General features: G+C 42.2%; 2 non-coding genes across 2 annotated transcripts; both read left to right on the forward strand.

Annotated features, from left to right (window-relative positions):
• The first annotated feature begins 7,476 nt into the window (after positions 1 to 7,476).
• Positions 7,477 to 7,559, forward strand: trnal-cag (transfer RNA leucine (anticodon CAG)). The gene has a single exon. It is a non-coding gene; the product is annotated as a tRNA-Leu (tRNA).
• A 526-nt stretch (positions 7,560 to 8,085) lies between these two features.
• On the forward strand, positions 8,086 to 8,158 carry trnak-cuu (transfer RNA lysine (anticodon CUU)). Its single transcript has one exon. It is a non-coding gene; the product is annotated as a tRNA-Lys (tRNA).
• The last annotated feature ends 4,703 nt before the right edge of the window (positions 8,159 to 12,861 follow it).

The following is a 12,861-nucleotide window of genomic DNA, read 5'->3' on the forward strand; positions in this document are numbered from 1 at the left end:
CTGTCGCATCATTTTGAGTTCATTAGCAATTCTTCCGACATCACTGTCGCAAAATTTTGAGGTTCGTAGCAAATCTTACTACATTACTGTCAGCATCACTTTGAGTTTATTCGCAACTGTCACTTCATTACTGTTTGCATCATTTTGAGTTTATCAGCAATTCTCACGACATCACTGTAGCATTGAATTGAGTTCATTAGCAACTCTGACTAAATGACTGTCAGCATCACTTTGAGGTTGTTCGAAACTCTTCCTACATTACTGTAAGCATCACTGAGTTTCTTAGCAACTATCACTACATTACTGTTAGCATCATCTTGAGTTCATTAGCAATTCTTCCGCCATCACTGTCGCAATATTTTGAGGTTCGTAGCAACTTTTACGACATTGCTGTCGCATTATTTTGAGGTTCGTAGCAACTCTGACTACATGACTTTCAGCATCACTTTGAGGTTATTCGAAACGTTCACTCCATTACTGTTAGCATCATTTTGAGTTCATTAGCAATTCTTACTAAATCACTGTCGCATCATTTTGAGATCTTTAGCAATTCTTCTGACATCACTGTCGCATTATTTTGAGGTTCGTAGCAACTCTTCCTAATGACTGTCACCATCACTTTGAGGTTATTCAAAACACTTACTACATTACTGTAAGCATCACTGAGTTGATTAGCAACTATCACTACATTACTGTTAGCATCATTTTAAGTTCATTAGCAATTCTTCCTACATCACTGTCGCAATATTTTGAGGTTCGTAGCAACTCTTACTACATGACTGTCAGCATCACTTTGAGGTTATTCGAAACACTAACTACATTACTGTAAGCATCACTGAGTTGATTAGCAACTACCACTACATTACTGTTAGCATCATCTTGAGTTCATTAGCAATTCTTCCGACATCACTGTCGCAATATTTTTTTAGGTTCGTAGCAAATTTTACAACATTACTGTCGTATTATTTTGAGGTTCGTAGCAACACTTACTACATGACTGTCAGCATGACTTTGAGGTTATTCGAAAGTTTCACTCCATTACTGTTAGCATCATTTTGAGATCATTAGTAATTCTTCTGAACTCACTGTCGCATCATTTTGAGATCTTTAGCAATTCTTCCGACATCACTGTCGCATTATTTTGAGGTTCGTAGCAACTCTTACTACAAGACTGTCAGCATCACTTTGAGGTTATGCGAAAGTTTCACTCCATTACTGTTAGCATCATTTTGAGTTCATTAGCAATTCTTACTACATCACTGTCGCATCATTTTGAGATCATTAGCAATTCTTCGGACATCACTGTCGCAATATTTTGAGGTTCGTAGCAACTTTTACTACATGACTGTCGCATTATTTTGAGGTTCGTAGCAACTCTTACTACATGACTGTCAGCATCACTTAGAGGTTATTCAAAACACTTACTACATTACTGTAAGCATCACAAACTTGATTAGCAACTATCACTACATTACTGTTAGCATCATTTTGAGTTCATGAGCAATTCTTCCGACATCACTGTCGCAATATTTTGAGGTTCGTAGCAACTCTTACTACATTATTGTTGCATTATTTTAAGGTTCCTAGCAACTCTTACTACATTACTGTCAGCATCACTTTGAGTTTATTAGCAACTATCACTACATTACTGTTAGCATCATTTTGAGTTGTTGAGCAATTCTCACGACATAATTGTAGCATTGAACTGAGTTCATTAGCAACTCTTACTAAATGACTCAGCATCACTTTGACGTTATTCGAAACTCTTTCTCCATTACTGTAAGCATCACTGAGTTTCTTAGCAACTATCACTACATTGCTGTTAGCATCATCTTGAGTTCATTAGCAATTCTTGCGACATCACTGTCGCAATATTTTGAGGTTCGTAGCAACTCTTACTACATTACTGTCAGCATCACTTTGAGTTTATTAGCAACTATCACTACATTACTGTCAGCATCACTTTGAGTTAATTAGCAACTATCACTACATTACTGTTAGCATCATCTTGAGTTCATTAGCAATCCTTCCGACATCACTGTCGCAATATTTTGAGGTTCGTAGCAACTTTTACTACAATACTGTCGCATTATTTTGAGGTTCGTAGCAAGACTTACTACATGACTGTCAGCATCACTTTGAGGTTATTCGAAAGTTTCACTCCATTACTGTTAGCATCATCTTGAGTTCATGAGCAATTCTTACTACATCACTGTCGCATCATTTTGAGATCATTAGCAATTCTTCCGACATCACTGTCGCAATATTTTGAGGTTCGTAGCAACTCTTACTACATTTTTGTTGGATTATTTTAAGGTTCGTAGCAACTCTTACTACATTACTGTCAGCATCACTTTGAGTTTATTAGCAACTATCACTACATTACTGTTAGCATCATTTTGAGTTGTTGAGCAATTCTCACGACATCACTGTAGCATTGAACTGAGTTCATTAGCAACTCTACTAAATTACTGTCAGCATCACTTTGAGGTTTTTCGAAACTCTTTCTACATTACTTTAAGCATCACTGAGTTTCTTAGCAACTACTACTACATTACTGTTAGCATCATCTTGAGTTCATTACCAATCCTTCCGACATCACTGTCGCAATATTTTGAGGTTCGTAGCAACTTTTACTACATTACTGTCGCATTATTTTGAGGTTCGTAGCAACACTTACTACATGACTGTAAGCATCACTTTGAGGTTATTCAAAACGTTCACTACATTACTGTTAGCATCATTCTGAGTTCATTAGCAATTCTTCCGACATCACTGTCGCATCATTTTGAGATCATTACCAATTCTTCTGACATCACTGTCACATTATTTTGAGGTTCGTAGCAACTCTTACTACATCTTTGTGTCATTATTTTAAGGTTCGTAGCAACACTTACTACATTACTGTTAGCTTCACCTTAGTTTTATTAGCAACTATCACTACATTACTGTTAGCATCATTTTGAGTTGTTGAGCAATTCTCAGGACATCACTGTCGCATTGAACTGAGTTCATTAGCAACTCTTACTAAATGACTGTCAGCATCACTTTGAGGTTGTTCGAAACTCTTACTACATTACTGTAAGCATCACTGAGTTTCTTAGCAACTATCACTACATTGCTGTTAGCATCATCTTGAGTTCATTAGCAATTCTTCCGACATCACTGTCGCAATATTTTGAGGTTCGTATCAACTTTTACTACATTACTTTCGCATTATTTTGAGGTTTGTAGCAACTCTTACTACATGACTGTCAGCATCACTTTGAGGTTATTCGAAAGTTTCACTCCATTACCTTTACCATCATTTTGAGTTCATTAGCAATTCTTACTACATCACTGTCGCATCATTTTGAGATCATTAGCAATTCTTCTGACATCACTGTCACATTATTTTGAGGTTCGTAGCAACTCTTACTACATTATTGTTGCATTATTTTAAGGTTCGTAGCAACTCTTACTACATTACTGTCAGCATCACTTTGAGTTTATTAGCAATTATCACTACATTACTGTTAGCATCATTTTGAGTTCATGAGCAATTCTCACGACATCACTGTAGCATTAAATTGAGTTCATTAGCAACTCTTACTAAATGACTGTCAGCATCACTTTGAGGTTGTTCGAAACACTTACTACATCACTGTAAGCATCACTGAGTTTCTTAGCAACTATCACTACATTGCTGTTAGCATCATCTTGAGTTCATTAGCAATTCTTCCGACATCACTGTCGCAATATTTTGAGGTTCGTAGCAACTTTTACTACATTACTGTCGCATTATTTTGAGGTTTGTAGCAACTCTTACTACATGACTGTCAGCATCACTTTGAGGTTATTCGAAAGTTTCACTCCATTACATTTAGCATCATCTTGAGTTCGTTAGCAATTCTCGGACATCACTGTCGCATTATTTTGAGGTTCGTAGCAACTCTTACTACATTACTGTAAGCATCACTTTGAGGTTATTCGAAACACTTACTACATCACTGTAAGCATCACTGAGTTTCTTAGCAACTATCACTACATTGCTGTTAGCATCATCTTGAGTTCATTAGCAATTCTTCCGACATCACTGTCGCAATATTTTGAGGTTCGTAGCAACTTTTACTACATTACTGTCGCATTATTTTGAGGTTTGTAGCAACTCTTACTACATGACTGTCAGCATCACTTTGAGGTTATTCGAAACGTTCACTCCATTACTGTTTGCATCATTTTGAGTTCATGAGCAATTCTTACTAAATAACTGTCGCATCACTTTAAGATCTTTAGCAATTCTTCTGACATCACTGTCGCATTATTTTGAGGTTCGTAGCAACTCTTACTACATTACTGTAAGCATCACTTTGAGGTTATTCGAAACACTTACTACATCACTGTCAGCATCACTGAGTTGATTAGCAACTATCACTACATTACTGTTAGCATCATTTTGAGTTCATTAGCAATTTTTACAACATCATTGTAGCATTATTTTGAGGTTATTAGCAACTCTTCCTCCATTACTGTCGCATCATTTTGAGATCATGAGCAATTCTTCCGACATCACTGTAGCATTATTTTGAGGTTTTGAGGTACCTTTGTTTGTAACCGATCTGCTGACCAGCGAGACGCCACCACGCACGGCTGTCGGCTCCGTAAAGGAGGGATAGGAAGCGGAAAGGATGGAGAAGGGTCGGACCAGGTCTATTTCTAGGTGACCACTCACTATCGTCTGCCACACTGCCCCTCATGGTGGGGAGTGTAGCGCTATCCTGCCACAGTACATTTGTTTCATTCTTTTGCTCTTGCACTTTAATTAAAATGGACTGGACTTGAGAATGTTTTGTTTCAAAATATAGAAGAATTCCCAGATTTATAGGTAGCATGAGTATGAAGTTGCACTTGCACCCGGTGGGAAAATGTCCTCTGCATTTGACTCTAACTATGTAGGAGCAGTGGTAGCAGTGTCAGCCTGGGGGCTTGGTCAAGATCAATGACAGGAGTAGCAGACAGGTAATATCCATAGCATGCTTGTTGTTTTAGAGGAGTAAGGGTACACTGTTGGTCTCTCACCTGATGCGCTGTCATCAGCACAAATGATCTGTTCCTAAACATCAAAATCTACCATCTCCCTGATTGTTTTTTACAACTGGAGTACTGGTTAACACTTTAGAAAGCCTTCATTCAGAGCTGTGAAGAACCTTGAACCTGATATCCCAGACATCAAAGTGGGCCACTAACTGGCCAGATGAAGCTATGCTAGGCTGCTGTATCCTGAAGAGCTAAAGTAGCAGCTTCTGAGAGGGATGCTAACCTGGATCTGTTCATCTCCTACTTTAATATCAGCAGCCCAACTTGGAGCTCTGACAGCCTCCAGCTTGTTGTTCCTGTTTCTGCTTCAGTCAACAGGGAACTCCAACCTGCAGTAGAATCTTCAACAACAATGGAATAGAAAAGTGAGGAAGAAAAACTAGAATAAACTTACAAAGCTGAGAAATGTTCATGAAGAAGAAAGGCACACGTTATGATTGAGGCCAGAAACTAAAACTCCACACCAAATGTACTTTGACTTGTAGGATAATGAACTTGAATGTGTTGAAACAGCAGATCAATGAATCCACTACCACACAACAAGATGGTGACCCCCTACCACAAGATGGCGTCACAGATCCTGACGCTCTGAGCAGGAAACACCGAGCAAAACATTACAACAAAGCTCCTGTTGTTCCCTCCAGGAAAAACTGTGGCTCTGATGAGAAGAAGGATCCCAGCCTCCTCTGAGGATCCATGGCCACACCATTGGGTAGAAGGACGATGGGGTCGGCACCAGGAGGAACCCTGGTGTCTCCGATGCAGGGAAGATGGAGCAGTGAAGAGGCCACATTGTGGCGTCCTAAAGAGGACATTTGGTGGAGCCTGAGACAGCAAACATCCCGCCCCCTTCATCAGAAGAACCACAGCACCAGAAGAAAGAATCCTGGCAGTGACGACAGGGAGGATCAGGGTGACCTCCTCACCTCCACCTTTGAACCTTCAAATGAACTTTAAAAAGCTTTAGAGTGGAGAAGGATTTTAAAACATTTTATTGTTTTTTCCTTTCATTCTCATTTGAGTGATTGTCTGATTTATTAGAAATAAACACTGTCTGCTGGGTTTACATTGACTGTGATTCTCTTTTTGCATGCAAGTTGAAAGTTCTGCCAATAAAAACCACAAGTATTTGAAGACCAAAGGAAGAACCCCCAAAGTCAGGACCCTGAGATCAAAGTGAGCGCTCTGATCTCAGATGTCTGGGATATTTCCCATCCCATGGCCCGTCAAATAAGAGCCCTGTGTCTCTGTCTCAAAGTTTTCAACCGTATTTGTTTGTTAAATTAAAACCAGACGACCACTGTGGTCCTTTTTACACGGTAAGTAAAGCACAGATGCCCTGGTGGACCTGTTGGCACCCTGGACTTTGAATCCAGTGACCTGAGTCCAAGTCTCAGTTCCAGCAGGTTTCCTGCAGCCTTCAGCAGAGCTGCCATGTTTCTCTGTAGAGAACTAAGTGATGCTCTCAGCAGGTTGAGGGCACCACCAACAAGTGAGGGATGAACCTCTGACTTCCTTCTTGTCAAACAGGAAACTCCTAATACCTCATTTGAGTAAAGTACCTCATATTCCTGACATCCAAGTAGTAGTGAAGTGGATGAAGAAGGGAGGAGATCTCCAACAGGATCCTTCTTTCCTCTGTCCTCCTTGATCTCATGGATCACCACAGTCAAGGGGAGACCCAAGCTCCCGGATGGATCTGGCACTCAGGAACTGCTGAGTTTTCCAGTGGACTTTGTTCCATCCATGGTTCAGGAGCAGGACTCCTCCTGGTTAACCTGGTATCTTTCCACCCAACTGTGGGTTCTTGGAGAATTTTTCATGTCGTGTCAAGAAATCAGGCTGGAGGGTTTTTCAATGAGAGAAATTCTGGTAACTTAATTAAGTGGCATGTTTGTTGAAGCAGTAATTAACTGATAAATTAAGGAAGGCCTGGCCAGTCTTTGCTCCCAGGTCATACGATGGAGTTAGAAAGTCCTGAATCAATCTGGAGTTCCATGATTTCCTTGTGGTTCATGATCCTTTTGCCAAAGTAGTCTGGAACAAGAGCAAGATGAACCTCCAAATATCAACAGGTTGATTGCAGGTGATGTCAAGTGGTATTTAGAGGAACCTCCTCCTTGTGTTTGGTTCCATGGTGGAAGGGTGAGCACTCTGAACTCTGGATCCAGTGATCAGAGTTCAAGTCTCAGAAGGACCTTCCTGTCTGGAATGTGTCCCATGTAACAAACTGATCAAAAGATGTTATGTGGTTCTAATGTTCTGGTTCATTTCTTACTGCCATGAACTCAGACTGTGTGTTTAATGTTAACAATAAATGCAACAACTAAGGAGCCAGTAGCTCCTGTGGAAAAAATTCTACTTTGTCAGTGAATTAACTCAGTCTGCATCTAAGTTTCTGTCAGGATGGCCGAGCGGTCTAAGGCGCTGCGTTCAGGTCGCAGTCTCTCCTGGAGGTGTGGGTTCAAATCCCACTTCTGACAAAGTACATCTTCTCCACATTCCTATGCATCCACAGTGGTACATTCCAAACCCAGTTGAAGCTGCTCTCCACTGATGGGAGTGAGTGGTTGAACTGGCAGCAGAGGAGGCAAAGGAGCTTCCCTGTGACGGTCCAACATCGCCTGGTTTCCTCCAACATGGAGCAGCCACCAAAATCTAACTTCAATGTTGGATCAAAGTCTACTGATCCACCTTTCTCATGTTGATGAGGTCATCCAGCCTGATGATCTCTAGGTTCTCCTTTGAGTGGTTCCCTCTGGGAGAGTTCTCTCTCTGTAACTTGTGTGTGTGTTTGCTCGTATCCTGTTTCTCCTTGACAGCACTTTAGTGTTTTTACCACTGGTGTCTCATCTGTGGTTCACCTTTTATTTTACTTCTTTGTCAAAGATGAAGGTGTTTGTGGTCATTCATCAATCATGTGATGGCTCATGTGACTGTGAGTCTGATGGAGAGCTTGTAGCGTCTCTCACTGTGATCACTTCAGGCTATTGAAGCTACTCTGATGTAGCCTGACTAGCTCAGTCGGTAGAGCATGAGATTCTTAATCTCAGGGTCGTGGGTTCAAGCCCCACGTTGGGCGTTCATCTTGAACATCCCTGCTTGTTCTCTCACTTTCTGCAGCTGTGATTGGGAATTGTAAGAAAAATCACTGAATGAACAACACAAACACAGACTGTGTATGAAGGTCCACACCTGCACCCAACTCAGAATGAAAAACCAGTGTGGAATCAATTGTATCCACTGTCAATCCTGATTCTGGAGAAATTTCTTTGTGTGTTTTGATGGACGCGAGCCAAGCAGAAATTTCCCACAATGCAATAGGGTGGCGTTTGGTCAGTGTTGAGCAGGCGTCAGTCTGACAATGATGTCATATTATTGTGTCATCACTTGACCAGACCCAAAAGTAGGCTCAGGTATCAGTTTCTTCTCAATGCTAATGTCTGCTAGCTTAGTCTGCTACTTTGATGGCTCTGCCTGCTCAAAGGTCCAGACCCCTGGATGTGGTGGTTCCTACCTGAACGTTGATTCTGTCAGCTCATGTTGTTAAATCAACTCACCAGGAACACCAGTAGATTTCAATGGACTGACAATGAGTCTCATTGAATGGGTGTCTCGTCCAACGAGAAACACTCAGTCTCAGGTTGAAGCTCATCAATGAGGTCTTGTGGATCAGTGGCTTGCATGAATGAATGAGTTGGAAGACTTCTTGGAAATTAAAGAGGATTTAATACAATTAAGAAAACACTTAAGACAGAGTGATAATTCCAGCAGAGTAATTAAGGCCCATATTGAGTAGCAGGTATGAATTAGCCTGGATTTATCTGAGCTTCAAGTAGACGGCTAAGAGGCAGGTGGAAAGGTGTGTAGGATGAACGATGGTGACCTCCAACCAAATGAAGAGGACTGAGTGGAGGCTGACCAGCTCTACGGAGTCAGGCGGAGTTTGGCAGCGAGACAGGAGTCCAGGCCTGAATCGGTGAAAACCAACGTAACCGGCTTACGTTCTCAGCTGGATTCTCCCATCGATGTACGACGCCTCTCCAACGAACTGGTGGGAGGACGGCCTCCAAAGCCTCCACCTCATCGACCGTGGCTCCCGCTGAGATTTGCTCGATGAAGAAGGGAAGCGCGTTGATGGGCGACCCTCTGGTCTCAGGCTGCTGGCTGCCTGGACTAAGCTGCTCTTCTCCAACACAAAGGTGGCTTCTCTCTCTTCAAGGCTCACAGGAGGTCAAGAGTGTAGCGACCGTGAGCCGAGATCGATGATGAATTACAAAAACAGAAAATCAAAAAAATAAATTAGAGGAATAGAAAAGAAAAGGGGGAGGAGCCGGACCAGCTGCTCTAGGAGCTCACACACAAAGGGCAGAAACAAGAAGCACTGAAGAGAGCGCCAGCAGTGGATGGTGCCACCACTGTTACAGTAAACTGGTCCGCCTCAGAGCAGTGACCTTTGACCTGTGAGGGGTTGTTGGCCAATCAGCACACTTTGCTGTCTTCAGTCCTTCTCAGATATCAACAAATGAAGCTGGTTGAACAGACAGCAATCATCATCACTCAGAGACATCACCTGGAGAGGAAGACTGCTCCGAGTTCTGACAATGACAGTGAAGAGACAAGGAGAGCTGGACAACCACAGACAGTGAAACATTCGGAACATCATGTTGATACACGTGTGTGTGTGTGTGTGTGTGTGTGTGTGTGTGTGTGTGTGTGTGTGTGTCAGACTCAGAATCAGAATCTTTTATTTTCGTTGTAGGTGGGGGGGGGGTACAGTGACAATAGTTAGAGCGCTCTTCCAGAGCCACCGTGCACCACAGAATGCAGATACAAAGAAAAGATAGAAAAGATAAAAGCAAGATAAAAGACACTGTTAGAACAGAAAGATCCATCAACCCACCAACCAGAGGTGTGTCTGGTACAGATGTGGAATTATTGGCTCACACAATGTTGAGGACACTGGAAGAAGACAAACAAAAAAGGCTGGTGTGATCCAGACCTTCATCAAAAATGGTCCTGGAGAACTGTTCAATGTGTCAGGACTTCTGTCCATTGTCTTCTGCTTATCCTGTTCAGGGTCATGAGGGGGTGGAGCCTATCCCAGCAGCTTTTGGGCGACAGGCCGTGTTCACCCTGGACAGGTCACCAGTCCATCACAGGGCCAACACATCCACAGACAAACATTCCAAGCCAGACTCAGGAGGATCTCTCCACCCTACAGACTGTAAAGGAACCATCAAAGATGGCAGTTGGAGTTCTGTGGATCTGTGCTGGATTCCTCGTCCTCACGGACCAGAAGTCTGTCTGAAATACTGCTCTGATTGATGATCTTTTCATGAATCTGGAAAAGCTTCTAAAATGAAAGGAAAACAATCCTATCTTCTTCATGTCTCAAGCCAAATCAAACCAAGAGTTCTTTTATCATATTTTTTTAACCGGACGTCTGCTTTGACTGGTTGGTTGTTGAAAGAGAGCAGGACAGGACAGACAGCAGAAGACAAATATAGAGAAGGAAAGACAAAAGACAGAGAGAAAGGAGGGAGAGAATGACAAAAAGATGGGAACAAAATGAGGGTGAAAGACAAGCAGAGAGAAAGACAGAGGGACAGGGGGATGGAAGACAGACACACAACCAACAACAGCAGCAGCAATAATAGTAAACTAGCTGCCAATGATAACGTCTCCTGGTCGCTGAAGCAATCAACTTCATAATAGGAGGATTGAAGAGCCAGGAAATAAAATATTAGCACAATACTGATGTGAATGTTCGTGCAATACTGAGAACACTGATATGTAGACGACTAGTAGGGGCGGCACGGTGGTGCAAGAAGACAAACAAAAAAGGCTGGTGTGATCCAGACATCCATCAAAAATGGTCCTGGAGAACTGTTCAATGTGTCAGGACTTCAGAAGCTCCAATCCTCTCTAAGGTCCAGTGAGAGTGGAAGAGATTATAAATGAGAGAAGCAGGGCCCTCACTCAGAACTGAACCAGCTCAGTTGGGAGAGCGTTAGACTGAAGATCTAAAGGTCCCTGGTCCGATCCCAGGTTTCAGCAGAGGAGCAGCATTGACTTTACTTTCCAGTGGAGGAACTGCAGACATGAAGGAAACTAACATCTTGTCCTGTGCATTCTTGTGACATTCAGGACATTTTTGGAGCCTCTTGTTGGATTTTGCCACAGAGAATCAGAGCCAATCAAAAGCATGGTGGACTTCAACATGGAGGACTGAACAAGTCAAGAAAGCATCAGTTTGACCTTCACAGGTGTTTCTGTTCCTGTCTCAATGCTGTAGAAAGAGCCTGAGGAGCTCAGACGGTAGAGCATCAGACTTTTAATCTGAGGGTCCAGGGTTCAAGTTCCTGTTCAGGTGCTGTGGAGGTTCCAGTGTTTGACAACATGGTACTGGATGAAGTTTAGTGTTGAACAAACTGTCATCATCAAAAGTAGAAGTGTTCTTGTCTTGCCACTGTGAGACTGTTGCTAGAAAAGTGACCACTAATAATTTCATGTGGCATGCAATTAACAAAAGACCTACATTGATGGTCGAGGGGTCTGGAGCCTATCCCAGCATCTACAGGCCAGAGGCGGGGTTCACCCTGGACAGGTCACCAAAACCATTCACACTCACATCTACAGTCAATTTAGAGTGTCCAATCAGCCTCATCCCAAATTACATGTCTTTGGACGGTCGGAAGAAGCCGGAGTACCCAGAGAGAACCCACGCATGCACGGGGAGAACATGCAGATTCTGCACCCGAGCCTGGACTCAAACCCAGAACCTTCTTGCTGTGAGGCCACAGTGCTGACCCCTAAACCATCATGCTGCCGTGGTCTCATATACTTTTCTAAATTGTTTTTCTTTCATGTCCTCCTGAGATCAAAGACAGAATTCTAGCTACTGTCAAAGCCCTGATGACATCATCAGGAATTCTGACTTTGATCTGGAGACTCTTGCTTTAATCTGAATTTGACCTGACTAATGTTTTACTTTAGGTTGCATGATACCGACCACCTCATTTCTCCTGATGGACTGGTGACCTGTCCAGGGTGAACCCTGCCTCTTGAACAACGTCACCTGGGATCGCCCCCCCCCCCCCCCCCATGACCCCATACCCCCTTCCCTCATGTGACTCTTTCATGCGGGCCTCTCAAAACAAAAACATGGCCGCCGCTCCTGTCATTTTCGGAGGAAAGTGCCTTCTTCCAAGATAGTTTTGATTTAATAAAGCATTCTGATGACATTTCTAGAGAGAAATATGCATTTTGTTTTCATAATCTTTGCTCAGTTCTTGTGTTTAATCTTTGGTTTGTTCGTTATTACGATGAATCTTTCACCTCTCGGAAGAGAGTCGTTACAGTGTCACATTTCTACTGTTGCTATGTTGGTTGCTAAGGACGCCATTACGGACAAGTGTCATTTCAAGATAGGTTTGATTTTTAAAAAGCATTTCAAGGACATTTCTGGCGAGAAATATAAATTTTATTTCCATAATGTTCGCTGTTCAATAAAGAATAATATGAAATGGATTTTAGTGCCCCAGGAATTACAAACATCTGCTTCCGTGGAAGTCGGCCCCCGTTCTTCTGTGAGAAAATCCGGTAGTTGTCGCTCACTCCGAGAAAAAAAAACAAATATTTTTAATACTTCATCTTTTGATTAATAAGACAATCTACAAATTCATTTAATTTCTGGATGTTTATTCTACCTACGAAGTCCATTTGTCACCATTATAGATCGACCAATCAGCATTAAGAATATAAACAATGACTCAAACTAAT

Source organism: Aulostomus chinensis, chromosome 1, assembly GCF_037954235.1.
Source record: "Aulostomus chinensis isolate RoL2024-O1b breed Wild chromosome 1, RoL_Achi_v1.0, whole genome shotgun sequence".
Classification (NCBI taxonomy): Eukaryota; Metazoa; Chordata; class Actinopteri; order Syngnathiformes; family Aulostomidae; genus Aulostomus; species Aulostomus chinensis.